The following is a 19,591-nucleotide window of genomic DNA, read 5'->3' as shown; positions in this document are numbered from 1 at the left end:
TAAACTTCCATCCAACTATTAAAACTTACACTTTAGGGGCATCTGGGTGGCTCAGCCAGTTGAGCATCTGACTCGTGATCTCAGCTCAGGTCTTGACCTCACAGTCATGAGTTCAAGCCCCGCACTGGGCTCTGCTCAATGCATGAAGCCTACTTAAAGAATAAAAATAAATAAACGTATACTTTCAACTTATAAACGATAGTAAGGTCTTCTCCAGATTAATTCATTGATTTGTTCATTCAACAAATGTTTCTTGAGCTCCCACAAGGCACGTGGCTATTCAAGACCAAACATACTACTATATTTTTAAAATCATGATATTAGTCATGTTCAGTCTTTTAGCAAGGAATTATTTGTCCAACTGTTGGAGATTTGTTATTGTTAACATGCTGGAATATCAGCTCCAAGAATGTTCGAGATTGACTCCTAAAGGATATGTAGGTCTTTTTAAAAATCTTGAAATCTTAAGAAAGGAATTTCTTCTCTTTAAAATTTTGATTCTGGCATTACTGTCACCTGCTTGTAGAAGTCTTTTATCTGTGCACTTAACCAGTAGACATAGAGGAAAGCAGTTTGGCAAGGGGGCTTTCTTTGACTTGAAATTCTCCCCTCTTTAGCTTTTTTTTTAAAATTTTTTTTTTTAATGTTTATTTATTTTTGAGACAGAGAGAGACAGAGCATGAACAGGGGAGGGACAGAGAGAGAGGGAGACACAGAATCTGAAACAGGCTCCAGGCTCCAGGCTCTGAGCGGTCAGCACAGAGCCCGACGCGGGGCTCGAACTCAGGGACCGTGAGATCATGACCTGAGCCGAAGTCGGACGCTTAACCGACCGAGCCACCCAGGCACCCCTCCCCTCTTTAGCTTTGAAGGCTACCCAGGACTATGAGTGTTCAAAAGTAAAGCAATGTAAGAGCTACTTTAATTTACAGAGTAGAGTTAGAGATAGCTCCAGTAATCGCATCAAGCAACAGAAATCAGTTGTAAGTCTTGACTGCTCCTTGTAATAAACTTAACTCCAAATAGAGCAAATGAGATGTTGAATGTGAATGTGCTTTGTAAACTTTTAGGAGTTCTATAAATGTTACGCAGCAAATATTTATTGAGTGCTCACATGAGTACGTCACCGTGCTAGAGAAAACAGATTCAACAGATCTGATCCCTTCCCTCTCAGGCCCTGTGATGTAGGTGAGGAAGTAAAATATGCAGAAATAACTGTGTGGTAAATGCCAAAATATACAGTTTGGTAATTTGAAAAGGAAGAGGTCTCTTTTTCTCCTAGGAGTCAAGGGATTCTTTCTTGAGAACAGGCATTTAAGCAAGTCCTTGAAGGAAGCGGAATTTCCATCAAAGAGACAGGGAGAAGAGATCATGGAGCATGTTCAGGGAAAGGTAGTGAATCAAGCTGAGTTAGAACTGGCCTATAGAGGCATCCATCCGGTGGGAAATAAAACTGAGAACATTCAGTGCCAAACAGTACAGTCTTGAATGTCAGACTGGGAAATACGAATGTATTAGCCAGTAGGAGTTACTGAATATATTTGAACAGCTATGCATCAGGGGCATGCTCTCGTGGGTAGCTCATGGGGAGATCAATCAGGAGGAAAGGCAGGGCAGAAACCGGAGCCTTGAAGACCAGTGAGAAAGCTTCCACAGTCCACCAAGGAAAGGTGAGAGCAGGAGAGGGGAAGACCTAAAATGGGCGATAGCAGTGAAATGGGAAAGGGACAGATGCAAAGGAGAGAATTGACATAATCTGGCAGTAGAGAACGAATAGCTAGAGCCGCCCCTGAGATTTCCTAGGCAGTGCTGCCCACGAGGAAACTTCAGAGGTGGGAAGGGGCTGCATTTGAGAGGGGCTGAGTTTGAGGCGGTCACATCCCCCTGACAGATAGGGCCTTTGTGCTTCAGAGGAGGGCCTGGGCTAGCTTGGGAGTCATTAAGATACAAGAAAAGGTGGGAGGAGAGATTTTCTAGAGAGAGAATATAGGGAGGCAAAGGTTGAGAAAAAGAAGGATGAAGGGAGGACCTAGAGGATGAGTCTGGCAAGAGAGCAGGACTCCAGCAGCCAGCAGAAGGGGGTTCCCGGTGGAGGGAGAACGGAAGTACCAGATGCTGGGGGGTGGGGGCTGGCCTCAGGATGGCCACTGGATTGACAAGGGCTAGATCATGTTTGTGATCTCCTTTGTGAGATGATATGACTTGCAGAATGAATATTAAATGGTTTCATTTCTAAGAGTTGGTAGCTTGCACAAATCAAGAATCACTATTAAATTTGACCCCAGCAAGGCCCAAAACACACTTCTGATTACTAAAATTCCAGTGTTAAATTTGGTTTTGATAGTAGTCATACACTTTATTCTGTTGTGAGCAGGCAGACCAAAGAATAACCGTCGACAGAATAAATTCTTCAAAAACTCCCATTTCTGTTGATACAAGAGGTTTTCTAAAAGTAATTTAATTCTTTTGCCTTTTACTAAAAGGGTATTGTATGATGTATGTGTATGAGAGACAAAGAGCGAGAAAGAGTATGTATGTGTGTATGTGTGTGTGTTTTCATGGGCATATGAGCTTAATACAATGGAATGAGAAGACTGGGGTCAGATAAATCTAGTTTCACAACCTCACCGGGCCATTTTCCAGGCTTGTGACTTCAGAAAAGTTATGTCTCGAAGCCTAACTTTTTCCATCTATAACTCAAATAAGATTATTTGAAGATTGAGTAATATATAATTTGGTCAGGATCGTACCATAGCAGGCAGTTAATAAGTGTTGATTCCTTTCTTCTTACAGCCTTGTATAGGTATGTAAATGTCTGTGTAATATGCATCTATACATAAAGCCTTATCCTTATGACTCATTTTAATGTGTTGATTTTATCACAGAAAGAGCATTCCTCCCACTATAGCTAATCCATCCTGTGATAATTCAAGTGACTAGCAACTTAATGGATACAATTCCACCTGGGGAATTAAAATGTGGGTTCCCAGGCCCCTGACTCAGAGATTCTGATTATTTAGATTTAGGGGAGGGTCTAGGAATCTTCATTTTATTTTTATTTATTTTTTTAACGTTTATTATTTATTTTTGAGAGAGAGCAAGAGAGAAAAAGAAGAACGTGAGCAGGGGAGGGGCAGAGAGAGAGGGAGACACAGAATCCGAAGCAGGCTCCAGGCTCTGAGCTGTCAGCCCAGAACCCGATGCAGGGCTCGAACTCACTAACCGTGAGATCATGACATAAGCTGAAGTTGGACGCTTAACCGAATGAGCCACCCAGGTGCCCCACAGAGATCTTCATTTTAAACAGGCAGTGCAAGATGAGGATTAACAAATGCCAGTTTCTAGGAAGCAGATGAAGGGAGAGACCTGAGACTTGATATACCGGTTTCAAATCCATTTTCTATCAGAGATATGTCTATTTTCCAGTGTTTTATATTTGTATCATTAATGTTTATGGATTGTATTTGTAATAAGATAAAAACAAATGAGTGCCAGATAGTCAAGGGATGCTAGCATTTGCACCCCACTGTCTCTGTCTGCAGCACAGCACATCCACAGCAGTACGGGGTGACATGCCTCCGAGTCAGCTTCTCTTCCTATGGAGTCAGTGGTGACACCCTGTCCCTGTGCCCAGAGCTTGCAAAAGCAATGTAACTTTAAGTGTGGTGGCAAATAAATAACATATTTAGTGGTGGCAGTAAGATGTATCTTAATGTATTTTTCTATGGTTGATAAACATCTCTGCCATTTGATTACATTTCTCTGCCTGTCCGCATCTTGGAATCATATAATTTTTAGGCTAGTTCACATCGCTCGTCTATCCCAACGTCACTTAATCTATGAAAAAATAACTGATCCTATATTTCCTCCTAGTCCTGGTTTTCTTTGCTTATTCACAAGAAAGGATCGAGACATATGTTTATCGATGTTTAAGCTATGTATAGAGAATATAAAACATATTCGATTTGTTCATATTGAGTTGTTCTTTGTGCTCCTTGCACATAATTTAAAAATCAGATAACTGGAATATGTTTATTAAAATTATCCTTTTATAATGCTGTTGGCATTCTGTTGATGGTTTGCTTCTTTTGGAGGATGCCAGTGGCCTGGAGCCTTCCTAGAGTTTCTCTGTCTGTTCTCATCGTGCCCAAGGGGAGAAGACAGAGCAGTTTTCATGAAGTGAATTCTATACCTTATGTGCAGTATTTTAGCCATTGTATTAGAACCTCAGAATAACCTGGCATGATGGAAATTGGGGCAAAGAAGCTCAGTAGGGAAGCTGATGAGATTTTCACACCCTGAGGTCTGATTCCAAAGTCCAGCCTCTCTCAGGGGTAGGGAACCCCCTGTTGTTTCCCCAGCCATATACAGAGAGTATGAAATAGATCTGTGTTTCTGATATTAGCTCGAAGACTTAGAGACCCTTGTCCTTGATATTATTGTAACCTCAGAATTTTTTACAAGAAGCAAGTGGAGCAAAGCTAACATGCAAACTTGAAATTGTTCAATAAATATTACCTATGTGCCAGGTGTCAGATTAGGACCCCACACTTGTGGCACCTCCCTGTCTCCCTCACCCCTGTCTCCCTCACCCTTGTCTCCCTCACCCTTGTCTCCCTCACCCCTGTCTCCCTCACCCCTGTCTCCCTCACCCTTGTCTCCCTCACCCTTGTCTCCCTCACCCCTGTCTCCCTCACCCTTGGCTCCCTCACCCCTGTCTCCCTCACCCCTGTCTCCCTCACCTATCCTTATCTACTATCCATGTGCTGCTGCAAGCTTTCTTTTTAAAGTGAAAACACCAGTGGATTTCTACACTGATAAGACCATCAATTTGTGTCTTTTTATAGCTGTTACTGTTCCTGTGCAGGGCTGAATGTTCCCAGAGTCACTGTGCCAGTTGAACGTTTAGAACGGTTCCTAGGGGGATTGCCCAGAGGTGCTCAGCAAGTGTTTGTTGATTATCCTCTGAGGCCTAAGGTGGGGAGAGGGAAGGAGCCCAGAGCCCTGCATTGGGAGGTTGGGGGAGACAAAAAACACCATGGCATGAGAGACCAGACCAACCAGGAGGCCTAGGACTTGTCCCCGTGACCCACTGAGCCACCTTGGGAAGGGAAGTTGTAGAGCTTTGCTGGCTTGGTTTCCACATCTGTAACCATAGAAGGTTTGGCTCAGTGATTATTGAGGTTCCTTCTAGCTCTAAGATGCAGTAATTCTGTTCCCTCTCCAGCAGAAGAACAGAGGTGCTGGGACAAGCGGGTGGAAAGGGGAGGCAAGAGTTAACTCCGTGTTTAAGGTCTTCCAGGGATCCTGATTTCAGAGTTCCATCTGACTGTCCTCATAGACAGACTAGTACCAGCCAGAGTTTGGGTTCTGCTTTTACCCTCTACACTTTTGAGGCAAGTGTATGAATTTAAGGGTGGGAGATTGTTTGGGAGAAAATTAAGATTCTTACAAAAAGACAGAGCCTGGCTAGGAATCAATCAAGAGATGATAAAATAGGAGGTAGGGAATCATGGTTTTCAAATTTCTTCGCTAGAAAGAACCTCAGAAATGAAATAGCCCAACCTCCTCACATTCTAGATAAAGAAATAGGAGTCCAGGGAAGTGCTAGGACTTAACTCAAGATCACACAGCTAGTAGCAAGCTGGGAACAGAACCCAGTGACCAGTGCCCAGTCCAGTATGTTCTCTGCAGAAACAGGTGAGTCCTGTCTTAAGGCAGGTTATAAGGAGAGCAGAAGATGGCAATGAGCAAGCAAAGCGTAAAGAGAGGCTGAACCTGTTCTGTTGGAGAGCGGACCATAATGCCTGTTGGGCTTCTAGTACACAGTAGGACACCATGACGCAAAACTTCCATCCTGTTGACCAGTGGACTCTTGTCAGTTAAAGTAGTCGAGAAATTTTCTTTTTAAACTGGGAGAGGCAGAAGGTGGTTTCCTTTTTTTTTTTTTTAAGTAGTTTTTATGCCCAGTGTGAAGCCCAACACAAGGCTTGAACTCATGACCCTGAGCTGAGATCAAGAGTTGGCCACTTAACCAACTGAGCCACCCAGGTGCCCCTGGTTTCCTTTTTTTAAAGCTTTTTTTTCTCTCTTACTCCAGTGTAAATTACTATGCTATAAAATAATTTAATTTTGATAGGAATTAAATATTTCCTGAAGGAATATGAAGAGGAAGACCCAGCTTGCACTGGCCATTTCAATGCCTGTGTTTTGCTGACTCCTTTTGCTGGCTGCTTTTATATGTGTGTTTATCCTATGCTGCGTTTTCATGAGAAACCAGTGGCTATTTAAATCCTAGAGGAGCATCCTGAGGTTATTTCAGCAATCCGTGAAGGCAGGCTTTGTGTAAGGTGAGATAGATGGGAGCTGTCACTTCCTGCTTCGTGAGTTGGATATTGTTTCTAGGCCCCGTTTTGTCTGTGTTATTTTTCCTGTTCATGTGTTAGAACAACTTCTGATTATTTGTAGAGTTGTTTACAATTAGATAATAAGACCACCAATTCAGTAAAGACAAAGCGGAATTTCTTATCTTGCCAGGCAAGAGACCCAAACTTGTATGCATTTTCACGTAGGCATAGAGATTTCAGATTAACTCTGATAGAACATTGATTCACTTCTAGACCAAAGTGAGGATTTCCTTTTTTTTTTAATTAAAAAAATTTTTTTTTATTGTTTATTTTTAGGACAGAGAGAGACAGCATGGGAGGCAGGGGAAGGGCAGACACACACACACACACACACACACACACACACACACACACACACAAACTGAAGCAGGCTCCAGGCTCTGAGCTGTCAGCCCAGAGCCCAACTGGGGTCTCGAACTCACGAGCCATGAGATCATGACCTGGGCCGAAGTCGGATGCTTGACCGACTGAGCCACCCAGATGCCCCCAGGATTTCCTTTTTTAAAAACCTACTCAGCATTCTGGTCTGTCCCTGCCTATACCTGTTTATTCTGGTCTTGTAGTCCCTGACATGAGCTCAAAGAGCAAGTCTTCTCAAGGTCCCAAAGCTGTCTTTATGCTCATGGGTGGAAGCAGTTAGGACTGTCTCACAGCAGCCAGAGTCATACCTGCTTCCTGGGTGCCCGCTGCAGAACCATATTTTCTGCCCTGTGTTCTGCCCTTACCTTGGACTGATGTGAGTTCCACCTTTGCTTTAATGGGAGGACCACCTTGAGTCAGCAGAACGCACTAGGATAGATGGAAACAGCAGTGAGGTGGCAAAGAAATGAAGCCCTGAATGGGGTTTTACTCAGACGTTAGAGAACTGGCCTACCCTGAGTGCTGTAAATAGGGTTAAAAAAAGAACGTGACCTTTGAAATTTTTCCTGTCAAGGTCTAGCAATTCTGGAGTTTCTGTAGCCACTATACACTGTAAGTTGACTTTTTGCACCGAAGCACCGTTAATTACCCGGGAAACACATCTTTTCTTAAACGAGTATACGCTACAAGAGTGAGTCTCTTACCCTGTTTTGTTGTGTATTTAATATTCTTGATATTTGGTTTTGGTTTTGACATTTTCAGGAAATCACTCAAGAGCTTTTTGCCACATTTGAATCATCATCTATTTTAAGACTTTCTTTTCTATTTATTGTTATGAGTTTCTGATAAGATGATTTGCGCATCTTTCTATTTTAGGAAATCCTTTTTGAGGACTTTTTTTTTTTTAATGAAGTTTAAGTAGGAGTCTTACCTCTAATCCTAGTAGCTACCTTACATTAAAAATGACCTATTTCTTCGCCCCATGAGGTTCCCTTGCTTAGGGAGGATAAAAAAAAGTTGGGTGATTAGTCATTGTGGCGTTCCACAAACAAATCCTTTGGAGGCCATGATTTATGTTGCTGATCGGGGGAAAAAAAGGTTATATCTGTCTCTAGACAATTACTGTCGTGAAAGTTAAGTGCTGTATATTCCCAGAAGGTCCCCCGAGTGTCCTGTTTGTTGTGTTCAGGTTTCCGAACCCGGTGGCCATTTTCTGTGAGTTTGAATCCCTGTGTGAAGCCCCTCCCACTGTGGAGTCTATGAGCATTTTGTTTTCTAAAATGAAAGCACAAGCAGAAACTCGAGCTGTTCTGCAGAACAGCCTGTTCTTCAGATTTTTTTAGATCAGTATATTCAAAAGCATAGTTTTTTAAACAGCCTATTGTGGGTTTTTATCTGCAGCATGTTTGGGATTGTTTGGAGGATTTTACTATTTTTTTTAGTGTAGACAGCTTATTTATCGCTGTAACTGCTCTCTGTTTCCCCCCAGATACTTTCAGTCAAACAGGTGAGCGAGGGGGGAGGGAACTATTTTGATACCTGACTACCTCCAGAAACCTTCATTCAGTTTCGAGTTAGTTTCTTTCTTTCGGTGTGAGTTTGGCAAAACCTCACTGGAACTCTCAGTCCCTTTGATATTCCTTCCTCCTCCTGCCTTTTCCACCCACCAGTTTTCCCCAGGCAATTTCTTTTGTCTCAGCCGCTGTGTGTCCATTTGTGTGACCAGCCAGAGTTTTTGTAGCATTTTCACGGTACAGAAGCTCTTGTGCCTCCAGTTGTATGCCAGACCTACGGACAGGCTTGCTTGACAGCTCTCCCAGTCACCTGTATCTCCTGGACCCAGAGAGGAGGTGACTGTTTCACAATCCTGTGCCACCTCGGGGATCTATGCTGCCATGCCTGGCCTCGCTCCAGAGATTTCAGTGTTTCCAGTGGTGGCTTCAGACTGGAAAAATGGGAGGTGGAAGAGAAGTCAAGGAAAACGCAGGAGGAGGAAACGTGTGTGCAAGGAAAGTACGTACATGGATTCGAATATGTGAGAGCTCGGGTCCATGAAAACGATCCCTGTGCATTGGCATTTCACCAGGGGGGAACATGCTGTGGACTGCGGACTGTGTGTTGACAGTGGGGAGCAAGCGTGGCGGAACAGGGAAGAGGCTCAGCAGCTTTTCTCCAGGAGGTCCCCACTGGTGTCAGAGGCCAAAAGGATCAGCTCTGCACCCCCACCCCTACACCCAGGGTCTCTGGAGCAGAATTTGCTTCCTTGGGTTGATCACCATTGTTCTGTTGAGCGCTTCGCAAAAATTCCCTGGAGCCACTTGTGATCTTGGTAGATACGCGTTATTGTGTGGATCCCACTGTTTGAAGCCCAGACTGCCAGGTTGTCCAGGCTGCATTTCTGTGTGTAGCTTTTGGAATTGTTATTTGTGTGATACAGTGGTGAAGCACGGTGTCATTCAGAATACTCTGACCCAGGAAGGAACTACTGGTAAAAGCCTGTGCATTCTCAGCAATTATTGCTTCCCTCACTATATCATCTGCTAACGATGAATGTGGAATCTCTTTTGGAAAGGAAAGCAGGGTGCCTCCAGGAGTATGAATCTGATTTTGAGGAGCTAGAGTTGACCTTGTGGTTGACGTGACTTTTGAAGCAAAGTGAAGAGTTTGCTATCTGCCACTCTGCTCCCTAGGATTCATATGTTAAGAAACTTTCCACTTGGGCATGAACAAAGTGGAGGGATCCTGAAGAAATATTGTGTGACCCAAATACACTCCATGTTAAGGCTTCTCACCACCTATCCTTCATTAAGATGGAATACTTCAGTAGTTTTGAAAGCTTGGATACTGATACCTCACCATATAATTTTTAGGAGGGCATTGAATCACAGTGCAGAGATGGAAACGTTATAGGCAGAATAAAACTTTTAAGTGATTTCTACTTAGGTTCTTATAGATTAGGGTCTAAAGTTCAGATACATATGGGGGCAAGAAGATAATATGAACGTTCATTGTGGGCTGGGTATAAGAAGATAGAATAGTGAAATTGGGGCAAACTGGAGGCTTGAAAATTTTTTTTAAGTACTGGAGGGCCAAATGAAACATATCGACAGGCTGAATTCAGCCTCTGGACTGCTTGCCTGCCAATTATAGAGCCACACCACCGGCAGCCTGCCCAGTCTTTTCTTGCAGAGCATTGGGACTGAAGTTCTTTAAGACCCATCCCAAGGAAAGGTCATGGCCATTGAACCTTCTCCATGTCACAGCAAATAAGGGAACCACTTTGAATATAAACGGTGTCTGGTCTCATACTGGCAAAGCTATTTGTCAGTAGAATCAGCAGCAAAACACAACATGTATGTCCAAGGACATCTGGGGGACATCTTGAGAGGCATCAGACATAGCAGCCTTGATTAAGCTGCCCAGTGCTCGCTGTGCCCATCCCAGGATAGAACAGGAAGAACCCACCAAAAGCAGCCACTCCCTGTTCAGGCATGTTCCTCCCGAGGCGGCTGAATGAAGCCAAGACTGCAGAGGCTAACCTGGCTGGCATCAGGCCATGGGGTGACAGTGAGGGACAGCAGGCATTTCATGAAATAGTCTCTAGCATTGACTTGCTTAGCCCAAAGATGCTTTCTGAAATATCAAGCATTTAGCTACTGCCTAGCTAGTCCCAGACTGGGACAGTGTGAGAATTGGCCTCTCTCTGTTGACACTTGATTGACCTTCTGCACATCCTGGAATTTAAAATGCCTTGCCTTTTTTTTATAAATATCTTTTAACCACTCCTGTTTTCCTTAGCTCTCTCGGTGCAGAGTGAATCATAATGTCTGTAAAGCACTTAGCACAGGGCCTAGCATGTAGAAAGTGCTCAGTAAATAATAGCTCTTCCTGTCATTGGCATCATTGTCATCACCATTATAACTATTATAATTTCACCAGCAGGTAAAGGAACTTAGTTTCCTTAAACCTGAAATCCAGTTGTACACCTCAGCCACCTCCACCCTGACATAAATGAAGATGGACCACATACATGTGACCCACTGTGTCTGAAAATGCACTTGACAAGATGCCCAGCTGACTCATGCACATGAATGTTTGGGGAACACTGCTCTAGATGCTGTGGTAAAGCAGAGACAGACTTGCGTAGAGATTGGTCCTTGTGGGTGTGCTAGCTAGAAGATGCTTTCGGATAGTCTTAGAGGGTAGGGACATCTTGGGGGATGTACCTGTTGCATTATACTGTAAGGATGTATGATGGGGTGGTTTTGACCACACCAGGAATCTGATTCTGAAGGCTAGTGTTCCTGAGCCATGACTTTAACCTCAGCCTAGCATGTGGTTCCTTTCCACCTGCCCCACACCCCACTGACCTTCTGGCCAGGCAAACCATGTTGCCAAGAAAGGAAATTCCTATGTTAAGAGGCCAGAAAACCTTTGCGTGTCAGGGAACCGACACAAGCAGTTATGGTGTAGGACTTTAGTGGTGGAACATGTATCAGTGTAAAAATGAGGAGGGATGTGGTCTCAGTAAAGGTGCGGGGACCCCGGGAGGCGTGAGAAGGAAGGTGTAACTGAACCTTCTTTAATGTTGGTGACTGAGAGTTTTGCCTGCTCCTAAGGAAACATTTGGAAAGATAGAAGTAACCAATCCTGTGCTGCCTCGGTGACTTGTCTGGACTGAAAGCTACTAGAGTGGTGAGGACAGAGTGGCCACAGTATCTGAAATAATGAAGCCTAACTTCATATCAAATTAATTTAGTCTAGAAAGTGAATTAATGAAAAGTCTTTTCAGCCCTTCAAAGCTTTCACTTGTATTTTGAGGGAACCATGGTCTAACATTTGTTAATTTATGATTGTGGTGATTTTTTCCAGTCTGCATAGTACTTTCAGATGGCCTTGTGCACTGCACTCTTAGCAGCCTGGGGTCCCTTGGGCGGCGTAAGACTTGGAAGTGTAGCTGCTGATTTTAGTCCCTGAAATAGTTCTCTCTCTCCCTCTTTCTTCCTCTTCTTCCTGCTACTGTCAGGGAACTTAGCTTGGAGTTCTGGATCTCAGTCCCCTCTCCCATTTATCCAGATGGGTTTTTGCCATGGGGTCAGTAGTAGGTTGAATGCTGGCCGCCAAAAGAGGTGTTCATATCCCGACGCTATACATATGACCTTATTTGGAAAAAGGGTCTTTGCAGATGTAGGTTAGTTAAGGATGTTGAGATGAGTTCATTCTGGATTGTGGGGTGGGCTCTAAATCCAATGACAACTGGCCTTCTAAGAAACACACAGAGGAGCAACCCATAAAGAAAAGTCCATGTGAAGACATAGGCAGAGATTAGAGTGACACAGCCACAAGCCAGAGAACGCCTAGAGCCATCAGAAGCTGGGAAAGGCAAGGAAGGATTGTCCCCTAGCGTCTTCAGAAAGAACGCGGCCCTGCTGATACCTTGAGTGCAAACTCCAGCCTCCAGAACTGTGAGAGAAGAAATTTCTGTCGTTGTAAGTCACCGAGTTGGTGGTAACTTGTTAACAGCATTATTAGGAAACTGATGCAGTGTCCAGTCCTAGTCTTGATTCAGAAATGCCTGGGAACTTGTGAAAAATGACTCTCTGGGGCTATACCCCTGACCATTCTGATTCTGTCAGTCTGGAGTGGCACTAAGAAACTAAAGTTTTGATGAGAGCCTCCAGGTGATCCTGATACATCCATTACCCCTCAGGAGTGGTATTCCTCAGGCTCCTTCTGTTCATCCACTTTACTTTCCTTGGGCAATATCCCTGCTCATGTCTGCGACCACCTCCTCCATGCCTGCCAGCGCACTGCACATCTGAGTCTTCAGGCCGGCTTGCTTTCAGCAGCAGAGTCTGTTTTGGAAGCCTGTTGACTGAGAGCATCACCTGCGTATTCCGCAGGCTCCTCAGGGAGCACAGACTTTATTATCCTCCTCCCAAACCAGCTCTTTGATCAGGTTCCCTACCTGCCAGTGGCACATCGAGGCAATGGTATCAGGGTGTAAACCCTTCCCTCTCTCTTTCCTCTCATTTCTGGTGAGTTGATTCTTCCATCCAAATAGCTTTCAGATCTTTCTCTCCTCTTCCCCACCTTCCCTTTGCCTTCTTTCTTTTTTTTTAATTTTTTTTTCACGTTTATTTATTTTTGAGACAGAGAGAGACAAAGCATGAACGGGGGAGGGTCAGAGAGAGGGAGACACAGAATCTGAAACAGGCTCCAGGCTCCTAGCTGTCAGCACAGAGCCCGACGCGGGCTCGAACTCACGAACTGTGAGATCGTGACCTGAGCCGAAGTCAGCCGCCCAACCAACTGAGCCACCCAGGCGCCCCGACCTTTGCCTTCTTTCTACACTCCTTGCAGACATCCTTCTTACCAAATGGTTTCCAGAATGATCTGCCTGCAAATTTGTCAAATGATTCTCACTTAAAATCTTTGAAATGATTCACGATTGTCCAGGCTGCACATTAGAATCATCTGGAGAGGCGCCTAGATGGCTCAGTCACTTAAGCACCTGGCTCTTGATTATGGCTCAGGTCACGATCTCACAGTTCGTGAGTTTGAGCCCCATGTGGGCTCTGCGCTGACAGTATGGAGACTGCTTGGGATCTTCTCCCTCTCTCTGACCACCCCCCACTCGCTCGCTCTCTGTCTCTCTGAAAATAAATAAATTTAAAAAATCTCAGTAGTCAGTATTCACCCAAGACCAAACAAACCAGAATCTCGAGTTGGAGCCTGCTTGTTGGTTTTTTATCCAGTTCCCGTGGGTGACTCCAATATGCTAGGCTGGAGGATAAAATCCAAAGTCTTGGTAACATTCAGAACTCTTGACACTTGGGTCCCTGCCAGTCTGTCCCTCTCTGTCTCCATCAGGCCCTGTCCACACCCTGTGTGGCAGCCATTCCCCACCTCTTTGCCATTCCCCAAATGTATCATTCTATCTCATGCCTCCTTGCCTCTGCTCAGACCTCTGCCTGGAGATAGAATGCCTTTTTCTCTTTTCGATTCCAAAGAAATGCCCTGTATCTTTCAGGAGTCCATTCCACCTCTCTTTCCCTGACTCTCCTTCCCCCAACTGTTTAAGCCTGCCTCCTTCGGAGTCCTGGGCACACTCACTCGAGTGTGATCATCACGGAGGAGCTGTTTGTGTGCATGCCTGTCTCTTCATTAGACTGTGGGCTCCAGGTGGTTGCTGAATGAGGGAAGAAATAAAGGATTAAACAAAGCTAAGGGGTTGAAATAGTGTTTCTGCTTTTCTGAATTATTGAGCCCATGCTGCCTTACACCTCCTCAGACACCTGTTAAGAAAACAAAGGTCTACTTGGTTTTAATGACCGTAATGAAGTTTTAGTAGAAGTAGAAGTAGTAGTATGTAATACCATTAATTGAACACTTCCTAGCTAGGTTCTCTGTAGTCGTTACTTCCTTTAACTGACCCAATAATCATCTCAGGTATCATTCCCATTTTACAGAACGAATTAAACAAAATGTTGTGCCATCACGTAATGCAAGATGGCAGAGAATACAAAGTGGAATGCAGACATGGTCACCTGGTTGGCAGTGTTAATGGTTTGTAGGCCGGTCAGGAAAAACTGGATCTGTTGGTCAAATGGCTATTGATATATAATCTTTCGAATGGCATATTCACATTTGACACTGAATTTGGCACACACACACAAAAACACAGCCATTAAACATAATACTCAAAAGATGAGATGGTGATTCATATTTATTAATAGCATTTGGAATCACATAAATACAGTCTTCCTTTTAAGTATGCTAGAAGGAGTTTGTGACCCACAGTCACAAGATCAGGGTCAAAAACCCAACCTTGCCAATTACATGATATGTGGTGTTAGGATTTGGCTTAATTTTTCTGAGCCTCGGTGTCTTCATCTTTGAAATGGAAATAGTATTTCACAGCCCAGAGTGGTATTGTGAGAAAGAAAATGAAATGGTACGTATGAAAGTGATTTGTAAATGGCCTAAGGCTAAGCAGGAGTAAAGCTGAGTGTTCTTGTCCTTGTTCTGCATTTGGGTCCAGAAGATTGGCCTTTAGAAAAGTGTCAGGATGGAGAAGGTGGTGTCCTGCTGGGTCAGTGAATATGGGCACCGAGGCAGTTAGTTGCAGGTTGTCTGATTTCCTGGTGGGGCAGGGTACCAGGAGGCTGGGTTGTGAGCCCCAGAAAACCAAATGGCACGAGCTAGTTAGGGAGGATGTGGGAATGAGGAAGAATGGTTAGAAAATTAGAGTCTTCCGCTTACTGAAACAACAGAGCTGAGAGAATGTAACTGGTCAGGGTTTTACATTGGTTCACCTGTAACCAAGGACCAGCCCAGGGATCACAGATCGACTCCAGGGAGCTGGTTCTTTTAAGTAAAAGGTTTCTTTTCTGCAGCTCAGAAGTTTTCTGGATCTCAGCACAAGAGCTCACTTACCCTGAGGTCTCAGTGTCTTGATTCCAAACATATTAACGCATTAACACAGACGGAGATGTTCTTCACAGGGCCACTTCCTCATAGTGTAGATTCAACCTGCTTCCTCACCAAAAATGAAATCAAGGCTTTATCTGTTTTATCCTGATAGGTTGAAAAATATTTTCCAAGTCCCAGTCTTGAAACATGATGGGCGGTGGGGGGAGAGGTTAGAAGAATGACCACATTCTGCCACTCTGGAGGTGAGCATAGAAAACAGCCCTGCCTTTTTTTGTCACCGACATCACCATCCTAAACTTACCTGTAAATTTCAGGAGGATTAATCTGTGTAACATGTTTTTAAAACATCAGTAGATCCATTTTAAGTTAGAATTTACATTCTAAAATATCCCAGCACACTAGAGATGATGAACAAAATGAACATGATTAAATCTAATCAGAATAAATGGGTGTGTTTGAGCTTCCGTTAAAAAACTCAGCCTTGGAAGTTTGGAAGCTGAGAAAGAAGAAGAAAACAAGGGAAGAAAGGAGAACTTCATGCCAGAAAAAAAGAAGCATGTGTGTATCCTAAATAAAATCAATTATTTGCTCCCTATTTGCCCTTGCTGAGTGCTCAGGTACTCTCACTGAATCCTCCTAACACCCTGTGTGGTTTTAGGGAGGTCAGGTCCTTTCTGTGGTCCTGCTATTAGTAAGCAGGTCCTAGTATCTGCCATTTGAGTGTGATATAATGAAGCACACGGAATCGTAAGTCCAGAAACCAGTTTTGGTCACACCATGAGATCTTAGACTTTTCCATGCCTCAATTTACTTGCATCCAAAATGAGAGGATTGGACCAAATCCAATGCTCTTTGTCTATTAAACCCTCTTCACAGTGGACTAGTAGAGGAATTTGAAATGTTTAGCCCAGGAAGGGGGGACATGCTAAATAAACCTTCAAAGGGCTCTCGTAGGGCAGAGGCCACCATTGAGGGCCCCTTCTTTGCTCCTGGTGAGGACTGCCCCTCCAAGGAGGAAATTCCTGCACGGGGCAGGGCGGTACCCACCCTTTATCTGAAGACTCCCTAGAAGCCATTTGTGGCAAATTGAGAACAAGTTAGAGTGCAAACTCCATTAAGAAGCTGGCTCTCTTTGTTACCTAAAACACTCAATGTCTGTTTCTTTTGGAGCAATGCATACTCATCTGCCCATTGAGAGAAAGACTGAGGGGACAGGATTACCAGCTACCCAGGACACTGAGCATTTCTCTGTGTGGACTCAGCACCATCTTGTGGACACAGCGCTCTGGACTGGAGATGGGCTGTGGTCATCAAATGTAAAAGAACCTCAGAACACAACCCGGAAAAGGCTGCTGCCAAGGCAAAACTCTGTCTAAAGGATCATGTTTGTAACAGGGGCTGTCTAATCTCGGAGCTAGGAACTGCCTTAGGAAATTTACTTTTATGACCATAACCCTGTTATTAAGCCCGTGACACCTGGAAGAGCAGCGTGGGCAGGCTCAGTGACAGTAGCCAGACCTTCCCAGGAGTTGTGATTACTAGGAAGCTCCTCAGCGCAGAGACCTCCTTGGGAGGGAGCCCCAGGCTCTTTCCTCCATGGTCTCCCTTCCCTGTAGCCTGCATCCGGCCCCACCCCTTCTGGTACAGAGCACCCTCCGCCCTGCCTCCTCTCTTCCTTGCTGGTATTGATTGCCACTCTGGGCATGACTTCTTTATTGTGCTTAAAGGCCCCCTTCCCAGTGAGGTGAGGATGGAACAGAAGGAAGCTGTGAAGAGAACAGAGCACTCAGGTTGTAAAATGCTTTGCCTTCGCTCCATCTGCTAACACTGGTGGGGCTGGCCATGTGGATGTTTTTGCCATTTCTGTGTGTGAAAAAACTGAGTAATGATCTAATCTGGGGCTAAGATGATAGTCTGAGGGCACTCTTGCTCAGCATCTTTACCCACAGTGGGAAGAGCAATGTGTGGACCCAAAGAAGCCACTGGCCTCTTCTCTGCTTATTCTTCACAGTAGGGTTGTGGTGGGTGATATCTTCAATGGGCATATAGAACCCCCCCCCCCAAAAAAAAACAATAGAGTCACTAATTTTCTATTTGTTAATACAGTTATTGATTTTATTTATCATAAACATCATGATGCATGTACTTTTTCTTTAAAAGTAGGCATTGGTTCTATCAGTTACATTACTGTACCTACATTAACATATTCTTGCAAGACTTTGATACAGGAACTGTTACTGTTATTACCCACATGGTCCCTTATTTTGCTAAATATTTGTTTTTGCATTTACCTTCCATGACTGTTTTGTAGCTAACTCCTTTTCTTCTGGGGTCAGCCTGGCTCCCGACTGCCCAGCCTGTCAGAACTAGTCTTTTGCTCAGGCTCACTGGAAGCCCTTGAAGCCTGAAACTCTCTAGGCCACTCATCTTTCCACTTCAGCTTCAGAGAAACCCCTGATTCCAACCTTTCAAGCAGCAAGCATTAAATTGGTTGTTATTATCAAAATGAGATGGGCTAAAGAAAAGAGTTGTAGGTATTGGTTTCTGGAATTTTCATGGAAAATTAGAATGAAAAGAGCAATAGAATGAAATGCACTTTATGTGCAAGTTGCCCTATCATATCCATTTTGTAGATTTAAAAAAAACAGGTCTGGAGGTGTTAATTAACTTGTCCAAGTTCATACAGCTAGTAAGCGGCAGAACTGGAACTTAAACCCAGGAGTGTATAAGCAGAGACCCTGCTTTAACCTCTAAGGATGAAGATGTAACTATACAGACAGAGAAAAGATAGCCCAATGGAACAGGAGAAGGAGAGTTTGCGACTACTGACTACATCTGACAGTTGTCAAAAATTTTCCTCCAGGGTTTCAGTGGAAGCTTGAACCAGATCCAAATAAGCACATAAACATGTTAAACCCCAGACTGAACCCAAATTAAAAAAAATTTTTAATGAACAAACCACAATCTAATGAATCCATTAAACTGAGACATAAACTAAAAAAATTCTAAAATCAGAAAACCAAAATGTTCTCTAAAGTAAGTCATACCAAACTGACAAGTTACTAGGTTCCTAGTTTAAAGTAAGAAGGCGGTCCCAGGACATGGCCTTGCAAAAGTCCCATGGTATGAGAGGAAAGGAGCAAACGTGGCCTGCTAGGAGTATGTCTACAGGTAGAGGTGGAGCAGCAGAACAGAGGTGAAAGAATGTTGCTCTCCAGAGCAGCCTCATCACCGAGTAAGCTGACAGACACCACCCTAACTTTGCCTTGTAGAGCGCAATTTGAGTGATCTGACCTAAGGGGACAAGGACACATCATGGAAATTTGTAAGTGATTTAGGTATTTGTCTTAAACATTAAGCATTCTGGTCTCCTTCCTATTAAGCTTTTTACCAGAATTGCTAATAAATAGCTAACTTGAATGATTTTTTTAATTTAAATTTTTAATACCTTTTTTCCACGTGCTGAGAAGAATGCTAACAAACGATGCAACTAAAGAAAAAAAAGAATTTAAGATGGTACTTGTAACTAAATGCCCACATCTGAGCTAAGGCTCAGAGGTAACTGCTGTCTGCATTAGGGAAGAATGATTAGTTGATGAGCCCCTCTGGGGTATTAAGTACTGTGAGGGGTGATGGGGACCTCTGGGCACACAGTGAAATAGAACATATGTCCCTGCCATTGAGGAATTTCACATTCCTTATATTTGGGTCCTGGGGCCAAGGCTTGCAATATTTGTTCCTACTGACATTTGCAACTAATTATTAATTGGTAATAGTAATATTAATAATAGCTCATGGTTAGCAAGCTTGATTTTGTTCCAGACACTACACAAAGCACTTTTAGGTATTATCATTTAATCCTCATGTTAACCCTGATAGATTCTATTTTAAAAAAAATTTTTTTAACGTTTATTTTTGAAGGAGAGACAGAGCATGAGCCGAGGAGGGCCACAGAGAGAGGGAGACACAGAGTCCGAAGCAGGCTTCAGGCCCTGAGCTGTCAGCACAGAGCCTGACGCAGGGCTTGAACCCATGAACTGTGAGATCATGACCTGAGCCGAAGTCGGACACTTAACCGACTGGGCCACCCAGGCTCCCTGATAGATTCTATTTTTAGCTCCATTTTGCAGATGAAGAGGCTGAGGTGCAAAGAGCTTAAGAAGCGTGCCCAAGGTCACAGCCAGAATGTGACGGAGCCAGGTCCACCTGGCACCAAAGTTCAAGCTCTCTGCCACTATCCCAGATTGGACGTGATCTCCCTCATCCTGAATTATCCTTAGGGAGAGCCTTGTTTCGTGAATGGATTGATACAGGGCTTTGGGGTCTCTCGGTTCTCCTGGTTCAGGAGCTCTGATCTCCTCACTCACCCTTTCAATACCCACTTCTTA

At 44.0% G+C, this 19,591-nt stretch overlaps 1 protein-coding gene across 12 annotated transcripts in view; it reads left to right on the top strand.

Annotated features, from left to right (window-relative positions):
- The window catches only part of ZBTB38 (zinc finger and BTB domain containing 38), a 172,493-nt gene that overhangs the window by 95,451 nt on the left and 57,451 nt on the right, over nt 1-19,591 (top strand). The gene's annotated exons all lie outside the window — the stretch shown is intronic.

The sequence above is a fragment of the Leopardus geoffroyi genome, chromosome C2, assembly GCF_018350155.1.
Source record: "Leopardus geoffroyi isolate Oge1 chromosome C2, O.geoffroyi_Oge1_pat1.0, whole genome shotgun sequence".
NCBI lineage: Eukaryota > Metazoa > Chordata > Mammalia > Carnivora > Felidae > Leopardus > Leopardus geoffroyi.
This window is presented reverse-complemented; position numbering and strand designations above follow the sequence as displayed.